Source organism: Populus alba, chromosome 16 (assembly GCF_005239225.2).
Source record: "Populus alba chromosome 16, ASM523922v2, whole genome shotgun sequence".
In the NCBI taxonomy this organism is placed as follows: Eukaryota; Viridiplantae; Streptophyta; class Magnoliopsida; order Malpighiales; family Salicaceae; genus Populus; species Populus alba.
The window spans coordinates 5,749,248-5,762,284 of NC_133299.1; positions in this window are offsets into that span (position 1 = coordinate 5,749,248).

The window sequence follows — 13,037 nt, forward strand, 5'->3', positions numbered from 1 at the left end:
AACTTCATCAACATCATGTGACTCCATTCTTCAAGCAACTCCTACAAATGTTTTAAAGCCCTTTCAACAAGTGTAACATTACACACACCGGTAAATTAGCCATTTTAAGAGCGTGTTTGGCAATGTGGTAGCGGTTGCTTTTTCAAATAGCTTTTCGTGCCGAAATACATGTCAAATATATTTTTTCATTTTTTAAAAATTATTTTTTACATCAGCACATCAAAATGATCCAAAAAGTACAAATCACACTCAATTTTAACAAAAAAAAAATCAAAATTTGGCGAAACGCAGGTTGAAACGCATAGCCAAACACTACCTTAGGTAAGTGCATAGAATGCTCGATGATGATCAAAATACACTTTTTATTCTTTGTGTTCGAAACTTCGAAGCAAAAAACAACTTTGAGCTTGCTAAATTTATTAAAAATATTGTTAAAAATTATCTCAATTCAATAGTTTAAACTGTTAAATGAAGTTCCAGATTATGATTTATATTTGCACAGACTTACATTACCTTATACTTAATTTTTATCAAACAAATAAGATATGTTAATATTCAAACTCGTTACCGCTTGATTGTCAAGGCTTTGATACTATATCAAAGAACCATCTCAACCCAATATAGCTTAAACTGTTAGGTGAGATTTTTTGATATTATTTATATTATTCTCTAACATATACATCTTCATTATAATAAATTTAATTTAGTTTTTTATGAAATCGTGTTTTTTAAACATTAAATTTTTTATATTTTTAAATTTTTTGATGTACTGATGTCAAAATTAATTTTTTTAAAAATATTATTTTTAAAATAAAAAATATTTGAATCACAATTAATACTACACTTCTAATTACCAGGTCTATAAACACTAAGAGCCCGTTTGAGGCTGCGTTTCTACTTGTGTTTTGTAAAATTTTGAATTTTTTTTTTTGTTAAAATTGAGTGCGGTTTGTACTTTTGGATCATTTTGATGTGCTGATGTCAAAAATAATTTTTAAAAAATGAAAAAAATCATTAGCATATATTTCAGCATGAAAAACTATTTGAAAAGAAACCGCTATCACACTGCCAAACACACTCTAACTAGAAAAGATACATTGAAGTTAAATATCCGAACAGTGTAAATCAAATCATTATTGTCAAATTAACGGTCACATTAGTCCTTTTTCTACGACAGGTAAACTCAAATAATTAATTACGATGATGAACCCATCGATGTGGAATAACTCCTAAAGCTGTCATCCATAACCCAATTATTGCACTGAACATTTAACTTCATACACTTTCAAATCACACTTTAACACCAAACTTTAACCATATCATAAGTCACTTTAGGCACTTTTCATAAATATTTGCTTGGAGTGCCAAAAATACTCATAAAAACCCCATAATTATTTTGATATATATGTTGATATTAAAATAATTTTTAAAAAATAAAAAAATATTATTTTATTATATTTTCAAATAAAATATATTTTAAAAAACAATTACTACTATATTTCCAAACACCCTACCTTAATTAAATCCAAATACCTAAGAGAAGCTCCAAATGACTCCATCCATAGGTTGACAATGAAAAGTGAAGAAATAACATGAGAAAAAACCTGCTATTTATGGTAACCCTAGGCATTCGTTAAAATAAATGTTTAATTTAACAAATACTTAAAAATGGAAAAATATATTCAACACCAGTTAAGAGGAGGAGCTTGTTCTCAACCTATAAGAAGAAACACTTACTGCTGAACTTTTTCCCCAATATTTTCATAATTCATAAAGGACAGCGTAGAGGTGACTTGTCCTGTGTCCATTCTTACCTTTGCATCTATTCCATTCCAGTACAGCTGCTGAACAAAGTACCGAAAAATTACTCCTTTTAAACTGCCAGAGCTGCAGTGAACTTAGTACTAAAACCTAAAAAAGCCCTCAACTGTAATTTTTAAGGAGATAAAGGGGATATTTTACCCTATGACCATTCAAAAGGGACTCGCATGGCGCTGGATCCAAATAGGAACTCTTTTGAGGTTGCAAGGATCATTAGGGCAAGAACTAGAATAATGCATTTATGACGTTTAATCCAAATATTAACGATAGGATGATGCTCTTGGAGACATGGGTATAAACACATTGCAACTTCACAGTAATCCTGTAAATGGAAAGCCTTCACCTTTTTCTTTTACCAAGGTAATTTGGAAAATTTGCCCCACCCCCCACAAAAAAAAAAAAAAAAAAAAAAGGAAAAAGAAGAAAGAAAAAGAGAAGAAAAAATGCCCTCCTATTGTTAACATCAACCCAACCATCCAGGGGGTCCACAAGTAAATGCATGAAGGAGAAGGCATGTGATGAGCAAGATGATATAAAGAAGAACAATAAAGACTTATGAAGAGTACATACATTATGATTAGGACCACATCCACTTCACTCCTCTTCTCCTGTTTCACATATATGAGAGAAAAGACCAGTGGAATTTAAGAAGCATTGGTCCACAGCCCTATAAAGTTGCAAACGAGGTTGACAGTTTATACAGCAGCCCGCCCTCTTGATGACCTGCAACTGGTAGCTGCAGAACTGCTTTTAAAATAAAATGCGATTCACCGGGAAAAAAAAGAGAGAGAGAGAGAAAAGGTTTGCTTCCCTTCCATTGTGCAGTCGGTGGTAGGGATGACAGTAGATTATGGCTTTTTTAAATAAATGCCACCAAACATCCACCATGTGGTCGGATACGTAGGTTCTCCTTGGCTATACATATGTTTTTTGCTCCGTTCATGTTTTTGTTTTCTTGTTTCTTTCCTCTGTTTACTCCTTTCTTTTTCATTTTTCTTTAGTAAGGTTCGTAGTTTGCAGAGAGTAATGAAATAAATATTTTATATCTTAGTTTAAGATTAATGACATGGTTTCATAAAATTTTATGAATTGAATTGAATTCAGATGATTAAATTCGTTTCTACTACATGTCCTCTAATACCATCTGCCACATCCACCGATGACTTAATATTATCGAGAACATGTTTATAGTGGGATAGAAATGCCCTCATCATGATCTTGGCTGGACTTGCCATGGCCTCATTGAAAATCCTATGACCTCAGGATTTTGAGAGGGAAAGTCCCACAGTTCACAACCATGAGCCTTCGAGAAAGCGACTCCACCTTCTTTATTACTTTGGCTAAAGCAGTGTCGTGGTGCTGGTAACCATGGATTGTTCTGCATGATCACCAGAGAAGCGAGGCTTAGCTCAGATAAGTCATGTAATAATAATCATCGATCTTGGGTTCCAGTTCGTCCTGAAAAGTGCTTCTCCTCCATTTGATGGGGGGGATGTGCAGTAAGAGTTTCTTTGCGGACTGGAAATCTCATGATATGAGCAAGATAAGCAATGTCAACACTAGGTGAGTCAATACCTGAATTAATGAAGGCAAAAATAATAATAATTATACCATGGATGATTGTCTGGTGATGCTAGAAATACGAAAATAATGTGAAAATACCTCAATAGCTTAGCTAAACTACAATTTAATCAACCATATGATCATATTTTTTGAATTTATTTTTCTTATTGAGGAATTAATATGAGATAGGTCTATTTGTAATTTTTGTACCTTTCTTTAAAATGTCTATATTTGATGTTATTTTTAAATAAATATAAGGGTCTTTGTAACAAAAGGAATTTTTTTTTGTAAAAAAATGGTTTTTGAATTAAGAGAAAAATAGATGCTTATGCCTCGGTATCGTTCCTAATCAGATGAGGATGCCTAATTTCATCTTAGATAGCTCTAAGCTGCAATGAGGATGCTAATTTAGTCTAAGGCAGTTCTGGGCCGTTGTGGGATGACGAGTCCTAAATGGATAGGCTGGACTTCTTGGGCCTGTAAAATCCTGCAAAACAAGTCTACTTTGTGTGTGTGTGTGTGTAGGACCATTCAGATACTTGAGTTAGCAAGGCAAAGGGGGGGTTAAGAGTGAACAATAAATGCAATTAAAAAGAATATGAAATATATTGGAGATTAAAAGGTAGAGGGAGAACCAAAACGAGCTAAGAGGATTTTAATTTTTTTAACCTTTGGAGTGATTTTTCTTCTGTTTTTCTAGGCTCCCCTTCACCTATCATCTTTGAGGGGCCTTCATACTTTCAAAACATACCCATTTACATAGAGATGGATGCACAAAGGGTATTGCACAATTTATTATATATAGTGTTTCGTATATAATTTTAAAAATATATCTATTTTTTAAATCTCCTTTTTAATTACGAGTTGAATTGCATTGAACATTGTTTTTATTTTTTTTTTTAATCTTAATTTATTAATGTTTAACATTGTGATATAATTTTAGGATGTGCTACTTTTTTATAATAAAAAATATATCATGGTTTATTTTTATGAATTTAACATTGTGATTGGCAACTATAAATTATAATTTTTATGTGAGTTTGTGAAAAAATATGAGGTAGCAAAAAAATAAAAAAAAAATAATATATATTTGGAACTCAAAAAATGATTAATTAGAGTTTTTTTTTCTTCTCAAATTGGTCACCAAAGTTTTTTTTTTTTTAAGAGTAAAATTATTAATATTTCAAAATAATTAATTTTCCCTAAACGACAAAAAAAATTAATTAAATTAACAATCATTATCTTAATTTCATATAATTTCTAATAATACCAATCATCAACATCATCATTTTTTTTCCATTTTGGAGACTAACACCACCGTCATATTTTATTTAAATGATAAAAAAAAAAATTACATTAATTTTTAGTTAATCCATTTTTATGAGAAAGTTAACTAATAATTAAGAGAGTTAGAAAGTGATAAAGATTAAAATGAGAAGTAATATTTCAAAATTATGAAAGTGGTGGAAGCAATAAATGAATTAACAATATTTAAGCATTTCGTTGAGATGTAACAAAAGGTGTGAGAGATAATGAAACATAGAATAATTAAAGTGGAAAAGGTATTGTGTTAGAATGAAGGGTAAAGAGAAATGCATTTTTTTAGGATTCGTAGAAATTAAAGAACGAGTTAATGTTAGAGATCATGAGAATGTGAAAATTTGTTAGAATGAAAACGCTAGAGAATTTGATGAAAGTTTAGTTATGTAATTCCCTTGTTTTTGTTTTTATGTTTTAAAAATATTTTTTAAAAAATAAAAAAATTTTATTTTTTATTTTATTTTCAATTAATATTTTTTGATATTTTTAGATTATTTTGATGAATTGATGTCAAAAATAATTCTTCAAAAGTAAAATATAAAATATTTATTTTGATTTATTTTCGAGTAAAAAACATTTTGAAAAGTAATCACAATCACATTTCTAAACCCACATGTTGTGCTCATGTTTCACCACATTGAGCAAAAAATTTTGTATAAAAAAATGCTAGCCTATGAAAAGTTCAAATTTCTAAGTTATTGGTTCAAGTGGTAATTTAAATAATATAAAAAATAATAATTAAAAAATTAAAAAAAAAAAAAAACAATGAAAAAAAACCATACTTGAAATCTATACAAAATTACCAAAGTGCCCAATACTAAACTAATAGAAGAAAACCAGAAAAAAATAAAAAAATCTAGACTTCAAGAAGAAGTAGAAGAAAATAACAGCTTAAAAAGAGGGGAGAAACCCAAGAAACTCATGCAAACCTCATAAATTCGGTTTAATTTTAAAAACTTGCAACTCGTTAAATCTTGGATTCGAATCTAATAAAAAAAATTAATTGTTACCAAATTTTAATTTGAAGTCATTAAAAAAATATTAATAAAAAAACTTGAAAAAAAAAACAATTTTAAACAAAATAAATAGTAATTAAAAGAATTAATGGGATCATGGCTACGAATCAAATGATCCATTAGGAGTGTCCATTGGATCCAAGAGTAGTTCAAAGCTTGGAAAATCCATTATTCAAGTCTATAATGGACTCTTGGTACACAATACACTTGTACTAGGTTGCAAGACTCAAGAGTCTTGGGTTTGATAACTATGCTAGACCTAGGAGCCTTGGGTCTAATAAACAAGTAAATGTGGGTTTGAGGTAGTTTTTTGACTTTAAAAATAATAAGACAATATCAAAATACCAAAATGCCCTCCATGATTATAGAAAATTACATAAAAATAGTGTGAAAAAACAAAAAATATCTGCATATGCAAAGCTTATTTTTTTTTTTATCTTTTGTAAGGTTAAAGATGTATTTTAATTATTTAACATTTTATGAAAGGTAAAAAAACCCATGGGTTCCAGGTCTTAATTTTGTTAACCTTGGGGGTAAAATAATATTTTTACTATGCAAATAAACATGAAAAGACTACCATACCCCCGCTTAAGTGTTTAATGATTAATAAGCCTATGAAAAATATTGAAATACCTCCACAACCAAGGCTTTAAATTTTTTAACCAAATTGCAAAATGATAATTTAACTTTTTATAAAAAGACAACATTAGCCCCATCCCAAGCCTTCAGTTCTATGAAATCATAATCTATTGTGCAAGTTTATAATGGACTGTGTCCTGGTCCTTAGTACACTTGCATAGGGTTACCAAACCCAAGCACCTTGGTTTGGGTGCTTGGGTCTGGTTAACCGCCGCCAGACGAAACGCCTTAGATTTAGCAACTATGTCATACCCAAGGTACTTGAGTATGGTAAACATGTTTGGTTTGAGAACCTATAAACAAAAAGGACACTTGTGTACTTTAGTTGTCAGAAGAGAGAAAAGAAAGAAAAAACACAAATAATTGATCACCGAAGACAATCCAATCATTATTTGTTTATACACGCCACACCATGTAGAAGAGGGAATGACTACGTATCCAATTAGATGATAGATGACCAAATTTTGCCACTAGAAAGCGTCATAAGCGCCTCCTTAATAGCATGGGCACATCCCATTCACTGAAGTGTGAGGAACGAGCGCCAACAACTTTTGGATTAAAAAAACCCAAATAAAACATAAAAATACTAAAACACCCCTATGATTCTCTTAATTACACAAAATACTCATGTAAAAATACTGAAATACCCCTAAAGGCAAAGGTTTTTTTTTTTAAAATCTTTTTAGGCTAAAAGTGTTATTTTACTGCACATGAAAATTGAAAAAACTTGAAATACCATTGTCCAGTAACCCATTCTTTTTTTTTTTTATCTTGAGGGAAAATAAATATTTTTATTGTTACGTATATTGTGAAAAGCCAAGAAAGCCCTTGGTTAATAATTATAAATTTTGTTGACTTTTGGGGTAAAAAAGTAAATTTAGTGTGTTAAAAAATTGAAAAAAACCGTATACATCCCCAAACAATCTTCTAATAACCAATGAGCCAGATAAAAATAACCAAACACTCATAAATCAAAGGCTTAAATTTAAGTTATTAAAAGGTAAAAGAATAATTTTATTGTCGCAACCCACAATAATCTATGTATTTTTAACTATAATAAAAAATCATATTTTGTAAAATTGATATTTAATACAGCTTTGAAATATTCCTCAACCATTCGTATTTGGAAGAGCATGCAAAGAGGAAGAAAAACTTTGATACATAAAAATTATGCTAATATAACTTGAAAGGATTTAATTAAAAAAGAAGAAGTTAGATGGTCAAATAAAATAAAATAAAAAACTGTAGAAAGAATGGTGCCATCTATAGTGCTATCCAGGGGAGTGAACAATGATGCATCACAATAAATTACTATTCTGTCTTTATTGTTACTGTCATTTAAGAAATATTTTTTAAGATTTTTTTATTTAAGTGTTATTATAGTTCCGTAAAAAGTAATTTAAATTGTTTCTTACTTGAATTATGAAGAATGGACCCATATTTTCGAGTAGACAAAGATGTCGTTTTTAATTTCATACGAATTACTCATCATCCACTCAATCTTTTTTGTTAGCCAATTAATCCGGTAATTCTATATGAATTACTATATATCCAGTTAACCTCTTTGTTAATCAATAAACCCGGTAATTCTCTTAATTACCTAAATCCGACTAATACATTTTGGTTGTCAAAATCAATCCGGTAATTTTTTATGAATTACCTAGCATCCGACTAACCTCTTTTGTTAGCCAAATAATAATTCTGGTAATTTCACATAAATTACCAATAATTATCATTTGTAATAATTACTCAATTTATTCATTTGCTTCATTGTTTTAACATCGATTAAATAAACAACATATATATTTAAAAAAAAACTAATTATTACAAAATCAGGTGACGAATCATCAACCTTCTGCTCGTGATAGCCTAGCTTCTCCTGTTTGATAACCAGCTCCAGACATAACTCATGAATTAATCAAATGTCATTATATCATTAGTCCATCAATATTTTTTCTTACATGCTGAAACACAAAGCACGTAATTTTTAATTTTTTTTATTCGTTCTAATACAAATTTATTCTTAAACATAACATCATCATTTCACATACAACAACATATTTAAATCAAGTTACTTCTTTTCTTGCTTTATGTTCATAATTCCATCAAATAATCCTTCTATTCTTTATGCATTCACATCATATTATCCATTTTATCTAAACATATATAAGTACAATATTCAAACACAATCTAAACATCTTGTCTTTCTTACATATTTCAAATATCATGATTAAACATACTTTCCTAAACATTAACATCAAAACTCATTCCTCCACTTTTTCTTCATTTGGCCAAATGTCATCTTCCTTTTCCTCCCCCAAAATTTTCTTCATTTACTTGTTATTTCAACTTGTTTTCATGCTATTCCACTTCAACTTCATCATTTTTCCTTCCCCTCCTAATTTCTCCAAATTCTCATAAGAACCCTAAGTTCAAGAATCAAGGATTTAAGGGAGATTAAAGTAAAATCCCAAGAAATTACTTCCTAACTTAATCAAGTAAGCTTTAAAACATCTAAATCAAACATTAAATCCAAACTTTTCATGCTTACCAATTGAATTTCTTTCAATTTATCTTCTCTCCCAAGGTTAGCTAAATTTCCTTTCTCAATTCCTCCTTGCTTCACTTGATTCTTCCTTATATTAGTGTTTCATAAGTTGAACTTTGTAAGTTTACAAGGTTATTCTCTTACTTTTTTTTTTCCCTTGGTTTTTATGTTTTTTTCCTTACTTTTCTCTCTAGCCTTTTTTTCTTTCTTTTTCTCATTCTGCTTCAGCCCAGATTTAGCAGCATATAAAATAAAGGGACAACTGATTTGTTTTATTTTTTAATAAAAAATAATCATTTTGCCCTTAATGAGTCCTTTTGCTTCTATTTGACGGTTTTTATTTTTATTTAGTACTACCAAGCTCCATTCATCCTAAAATTTTAACCAGATTTTAATCCATATATGTTAAGGTTTCTCATAAAATTTTAACTCAATCTGATGGTCGAATTGAAAATTACATCCAATAACATAAAACTGATCGAATTGTGATTTTTTGTCAAATTTATAAATTTCTCCAAAATTTCTGAAATTTTAACTCAAGCTAAGACATCATATTAAAAGGCTCCAAACAAATTTTCATAATTTTCTGATCACTCGATTGAGAGTTATGGATTTGTTTTACATATAATTAACTAGCCAATTTATGATTTTTTGCCTAGAAGGTTTAGATTCTCCCGTCCTAAAATAAAATTTTATCTTCTAAATTTAAATACATACCTATGTAAGAAAATAATTTAGGATATTTCTTTTTCATTTCTGACTCTCTCTTCCAGGTTTGTTCTTCTATTAGAGAGTTTCCGCCCAAAGTAGGTTTACAAGAAACTGCATTCATGTGAGTACAAGAAGCAATGGCGCTTCCGCCCAACGCGGTTCAAATAGAAGATATTTTCAGACGTTTCAGAAGATCACAACCTCTTTATGGTTCATTTAAAGGAGGCTTCGGTCCCATGAAGCTGTAGGGTTGGGATATAAAAGCAATGGCGGTTTTCCCTTTTCAGCTGTGTACAATCTGGTTGAAGAAAATTGAAGCCCGCAGCGAAGCAAACAAAATGGTAGTCGTCGAAGTATAGCAATAAAACAAGAAGTATTCTCCAAGTGATTTTCATGGCTTGGAGCAATATTCCGTGCTTGGCACTGTTTCTCTTTGATCTCTGGCTTACAATCGTAGCATTGCATTGCAACTTATATGAACTATTTTTTATACGTGTTGCTTGCATCTCAAAGACAGCGATGTCTTGCAGTGCATGTCTTAATTTTGATTCCATGTTTTAGTAAAATAAATTTACCAATAATCCATCTTGTTGTTAGTATTCAATACATATTTTTGTTGTTGGTATTCGCTACATATTTTTGCGATTTCAAGTAACAAAGTATCAGTTAAAGACATATTTCATTTGGGGATAAACTGCATTCCTACTCATCTCCTTCAATGGGTTAATTTGATACCCTTTCTGTTATATTTGCCCACCATTTTCATTAACTCGAATATTCCAACAAAAAGAAGGTAAGAAAGAACAAAGGTTAGGTAGCTAGTGATTTTCAGTCACGGTCCCTGAAAAGGAATCTTTACAATCAACATCATGTTCAAACAGCTTCCAATATTCAAGATGCAATGAGTGGAGATCTCCAAACTGGTGGTTCATCTCATCACACGGGTGTCTATCACGACGGAGTCAAATTACACACTCATCACCAAAGCAAAGTAACTGCTAGATCGTGAGTGGAAGATCAAAAGTCCAACATGTTTATGGCGAGGCAAATCAAAGCAGCAGATTAGTAAACAAATTTTAGTTTAGCTGAGCAGTGAATCCTCTGGATAGGAGCAATTGGATTCTAAAATGAACATCTTGGAGCTTTGTACTTATCTTGTACCTTGATTTTATTGGATCTACTTTTCCTCGTTTAATTTAGTTGGGCACTTAACCCCGATTTACATCAAGAAAAAAAAAAGAGTAGAGATCTTATGCTCAGATGCTATGAATGTTAGGCGTTTCAGCAATAGTTTAAAGTAGCCTTGAACAAGATTTAGCTGGGCACTTAGCCAAACTGTCGCATTAGTAATGTAACTCACCCAAGTATGTAGACATATGAACATCAATGATCTCATTGAAATTTTTTAAGATGGTTGAGTCATATTGTTCAAATCATATAATGTTGCAATTCAATTATAAAGAATATATTTTAGTTAATACACTACAAGATTTAACAGTTTTACCGACGGAATTTTTCCATCGGCGTAAGACACATATTCCATCGGTAATTAATTTACCGACGAAATCACGGATGGATAATTTCCGTCGGTGAATCTTTCATCGGTAATTTTTTGTCAGTCGGTAATAATATTACCGACGGATTTACTGGCGGAACAGATGCGTCGGTAAAATTTTTTTTATTACTTACGGATTTACCGACAGAAATTTCCGTCGGTAATTATTTAAAAACATTTTAAAAAAAATTCATTTTATAAAATTATAAAATAATTAAATTAACATAAATCAACATTGTATAATATATACTCAAAATACTTCGAAAAAAGAATAAGAAAATCAACTCAAACAAATTTGCAACAAATAAATAAAACAAAAAATTAATTCAACTAAAAAAATTCATATGAAAAAAATGAAGTTGCAATTGCTAAAAATTTAAAAATCCTATAAATAAATCAACTAAAAATTGATCTCATACGAAAAAAAAAAATCTCACAACAACATTTATACAATTATTAAGAAACAAAAATCAATTAAAATTAAATAAAAACAAATATAGTGAAAAATCATGAAAAAAAAAAAGAAAAAAGAAAGATCTTACCTTAATATACTTGCAAGTGAAGCTAAGGAAAAAAAAAAAAATCGTGAAGCATATTAATTAAAAAAAAAACTAAGAGGATAAAAGAAGAAAGAAGAAGAAGACATACCCGAGCATGGAGGAAAAGAGAAGGAGATGAGCAGAGAAAAGAAGAGAAAGAAATTCAGGTTTTTAATGGGGCGCGTTACCGACGGATTTACCGACGGATAATTGAATATTAATATTTTTTTAATTATTCCGTCGGTAATTTCATCGTTAATATTTAATTTAAATTTTTAATTTCATAAAAAGTTTTCAGAAACCGCCAAAAATTACCGATGATTTTTCAATCCGTCGGTGATTCCGTCTATAATATTTAAATGAAAATTTTAAATCAATTGAATTTTTTCAGAAAACCGCCAAAACACGCAGACACATTTTCAATTCGTCGGTGATTTTGTCCGTAAATTAAAACAATTAACAGTGCAATTGGAAGATGAACAGTTCTGGAGCTCTCTGTAAAATACCGACGGAATTTTTCCGTCAGTAATTCCCTTTGTAATTGACATGATGAACAGTGTTCACAATTTACCAACGGAAAAATTCCGTCGGTAATTCTGTTGGTAAAAAATGACACATCATCTTTTTTTTTTGCTTTGTTTTAAAAAAAAAATTCCTGCGGTAATTCCCTCGGTATATACTGAGGGAATCTTTCCATCGGTAAAATCCCTCGGAAATTTACCGACGGAAATATTCCCTCGGTATTTCCGTTTGTATTTATTGATTTTCTGGTAGTGATATCAATACGAGTGATGAGTTGCACATCATAAATCGTCATGGTAAAAATAATAATTATAACTAGTTAAGCTGTTATAGAGTTTATTTATTACGGTGGGATGCACAGAGCAATGAGATATTTACAGAGATACATCAAGTAATTACAAAAGAATATGTAATTCGGTATATAAGTATCACTTGTCGGGTCATTATACTGGATCTTAAGTAGTTTCCTCCCCCTACATGCTCGTTATACGAGCAACATGGCCAGTAAATTCAAATTAAATATCAGAAGTAATCAAATATTTTTAGAATTAATATATGTTAAAATTTGAGTTTTATTTTATAATCTTTTAATTTAACATTATTTTTTTTTATTAATATTAGATTGACTTGTTGCTATGAGAGGGTCAAGAAACTGCATATGTGCTTTATAATATTGACAAAGAAAATAAAGGATATACATATGTGTCTTGGTGTTTCAATATTTATCGTAATGGACTTGATATCTTTGGAGAGAGGTTAAATCTTGAAAATGTCATGGAAGAGAATAAGGTCACTCAAGCAAG